We start from the raw sequence: 3,932 nt of genomic DNA on the forward strand, positions 1-3,932 counted from the left end.
AGCCTTGCTCTTTTGCTGTGCTGGCAGCCTTCAGATCAGATCATCCCAAGGAACAGCCACAAGCCATTTTCAGTGTCTGTCTACAACAGCAGGAGAGAGGAAGAAAATTAGGTTAGCTATCCATTCTGCCAACTTAGGCAATTTTCAGCACTGTGTTTCAAGACACTCAAAAAAAAGAAAAACCAACCATACCTATAATACTTAAATGCCATCTAGTGGTAAAAGCTAGTTTCGTTTAACATTTTTGCTTTACAGAGAAACACAAGTGGAAAAGGACCACTGTGTGAAGTCATAGTTAGACCTACTTGGATTTTCTGATTTCACATTCTTACTCTTGAATGTCTCAAGGTCAAGAGCTTTAGAATATTGGAAATATGTTCACAGGGTTCAAACTCTGCAGTGCTGTGTGCTGTGATGTCTCACTTTCCAGTGCCTCAACATGGGAGCAGGATCCCTAGCTGCAAGTTGAGGAACCTACTGCAAGTTGCAGTAGGACAATAGGTAAGTCTATTACATGCAGTTGGTCTCTGAGTGATGCCAGAAGCCTTGGGATGCTGGGAAGGGAGATGGCTACCCGTGGTGCAGGGACAAAAGGACTTTCAAATGCAGAAACTTTAAAGCCATCTTAATACTGCTATCTTAAAACTGGTTCAAAGTTGCTGCAGCAGGATTGTAGCAAGCAGTACCAAGCAAAGCACTCAGGTATAGTTGACTGATTCTATATAAAGTATACAGGATTATCAGCATTCAGCTTACAAATCACGAGGAATCTGAAATCAGCATGTTTAAGCTCACTTTTACACACATGTAATCACACTCGCAGAAGCCTTTAACATCTCAGAGGTGGGACAAAGCAATTTTCACAAGACCACGAAGACTGTGATGGCAAAGATGGTGTCGAGCACCCCTCCATCTCTTTGCACTGTCTCTCAGGAGAAGGAGAAACCTGGAAAAAGCCATAGATGAGGACAACATCCTCTACTGGGGTAGAGGAATGAGGCAGGGAGAGCCAGGCACGCTGGGCCGGCAAATGTCCCTGCAACTCATGGTTGTTCCTGCATGACAGCAGCCTGGCGAAACACCAGGCAGTAATAGACCTCTGCCTCCTCACTCTCTCTACATTTCTTTCATGCAGGTTTGGGCTTATGATAGCTGCACGGTGAGGAGAGCTCTCCTAGAGACAATGCCCTTAGCCAGACAGTCTGTGTTTCAACAGCCTTGCTGTCCACACTTCGTACAAGCCATTTCATCTTCCTTCTACGATCCTCCGTCCTTTGGCGGCAAGTGCTCCTGCAATCAAAGTCCTCTCCTCCTTTCAGTACAGAAGGTGCAGGAGCTAGGCATCTGCTTTTGTCTAGCTGGATTGCGATGCCACCTATACTTGCAAGAGTAACTACCCCACCCCAGAGGATCAAGGAAGAGTATGCACAGGGTAGTGCAACAGCAGCTGATCAGACCATGTCGAGGGCTCACCAAGAACATAGGCAGGAAAGGGGCATATTCAGAGGCACTGCCAGGTTGGTGGCAGGGATACTCATCACCTCCCTCCTCTCCATTTTCATCTGCTGCAAACCTTTAGGAACATGTAGTGTTTGAAGTGCTGGCATCCTTTTTCACCCTCTTTTCCCTGCTTAAGCTCTAAAATCCATTACTTTTACAATTGAATATTAAACTTGCAGGCCAAAGGCCTCAGATTAGGCCAATCTTTTAAAAAGAAGAGTGTGATTCCCTGAAGTTAATACAAGGCAGTGGATGAAATCTTCACTCTTTCAAGAAGTATCTTCCTCAAACTCAGGTCTTTGTTTACTTATACACATTAAGTAAAACTGTCTTCATTCAAACAGAAGCATGACCCAGAATGAAACACTTTTTGATACAGACAATACACTGTCTCAATTGATGAGACGCACCTTTCCAATGAGAAACTACACAGGAGCAAAATTGAGGTCTGAAACTGTATTATTTGTTGTAATATCTCTTAGAACCCTGAGTCCACACTACAGCTTTACTCTCTTTTACCAAATGCTTAAAGAAGACAAACTGCATGTATTTTTTTGTCCATTTCCTTTTAGTCAGACAGCAATAGATGAAGGTCTGCCTCTTGCCTGCTCACGTAGCCCCCCCTCCGGAGTTCAGGCATTTGATTCTGGGAGTTTCCAATCAGAACAGTAATTAATGAGCGGCACTTAAGTGCATGACTTTGCAGCGAACAGTAGCATTCCTGCTAAATTAACACTGCAACTTACTGTGATTTTTGAATTCACTTGTCTTTGGACTTCCTTTTTACTGGAAGTGGGTCATTATTTCAGTGGCTACAAGGAAGATAAAGATAGCACTACCCCAGATTCTAATTCTCAGACTGAAAGTGGTATATTATCAGTTCTCTGCAACAGCTACACAAGGTTCAAGCTTGTGCTGTCTGAGGTCTAACCCAAAACCTATTTGTACTCCCATGTTGCTACCAAGTTTTAGTAAATAACAGCATGAGGCCAAACTAAAAACATTCTGAAGGACCTAGATAGATTGCAGTGACAAAACTAATTTGATGCTGAGACTAAAGTTTGACAGGAAATAAACCAACTCCTTGTATTTGGCAGCCAAAACTCAGGCCACAGAAGTACAGGTACAACTTTGTGTCTGCACCATGACACACTGCACACTTTAAAGCCTCCTGCCTTTGGAGACTCTTTCGGCATAGCAAGCAACTGCAACCAAGGAAAAGTCAAAATAATAATTAAAAAGTTGTATTTCATATATATATATATATGTATATATACATGAAATATATTCAAAATATATGCATGTATATGAAATATATACATCACTTCTAGCAATCAGGTGAAAACCTCCTCTAAAGGTGGTGCACCATTCAGGACATACCTGCTAGCAGACATAGATGCCCATGTATGCAATACATTCACTACTGTCAGATCTAAAAACTATTATCTAAAAACTACAGCCTTCTATGATGTATTTCTCTTTTCTGGAGCCAAGCACGAAAGTGACAAAGCATATCACAGAGTTAACAACTGAAAAGCATTGTGGTCATCAGAGACAAAGTTCACTTCAGAAAATGAAGCCTGCGAGATGAAGGGTTAAAAATTATTATACTGAGATGGGGCTGTGGGGGAAAACCCAAAAAACTTCAGCAACTGCCTCTAGAAATCCCAGCAACAGAAATTTACACAGGGCTGCAGCGCTGCAGTTCTCAGCACTGACAGCAGCCTCGAATGCTGCTTAAATGGTTCCAACTGCAGCGCCCACGGCCGTTTCCAGCCAGGATATGATGTACTCTTCCACTCTCAAAAAGCTTCTTCCCCGTCCCTCCCCAGAATAAAAGCATCAAAAAACAAAACAAAAAAGTGACGTACTTTAAAGTTTTTTATAAAAGTACATGCTACAATTACTCTTCGCTCTGTTATATTCTACAGGTGAGGCCCTGACGCCCACCACCACCAGCAAACTCCGCCTGGCGCGGCCAAGTGCGGGCACTAGTGGAGCTCGGTAAGAGACTGGAGCGCTTCGGGCCCCGAGCTCACACACCGCCCCTCTTTGGGGGCTGCTGCTCCCCCTTCAGCTTTCCTTCGGCGTTGCCTCCCCGGCACAACAGTCCCGGCCCCGCTGACTCCGACCCCGGCCCCCCCCGCCTGTGCCGCGCGCACACGCACTTCCGCTGCCGCGCCGTGCCGTTTCCGGCTGCCCCCGGTCGCGTTCCGGGTCGCGCGCGCGCTCCCGCGCGCCGGCCGGTCCTCGCGCGCCCGGCGGACAGCGTTCGGCGCGCGTGCGGTGCGCGCCCTCCGCCGCTTCGCCCCGCGCCCGGGGGGCCATGGCCGGGGCCGGCGGGACGGCCAGTGCAGCCACTGCCACAGCGCCGCGGGACGGTGGCGGGCGAGCGCGACGGGGGGCGCTGAGCGGCAGGCGGGACGGCCGTC

The sequence above is a fragment of the Manacus vitellinus genome, unplaced genomic scaffold (assembly GCF_001715985.3).
Source record: "Manacus vitellinus isolate BGI_N305 unplaced genomic scaffold, ASM171598v3 scaffold_18_pilon, whole genome shotgun sequence".
NCBI classification, from domain to species: Eukaryota; Metazoa; Chordata; class Aves; order Passeriformes; family Pipridae; genus Manacus; species Manacus vitellinus.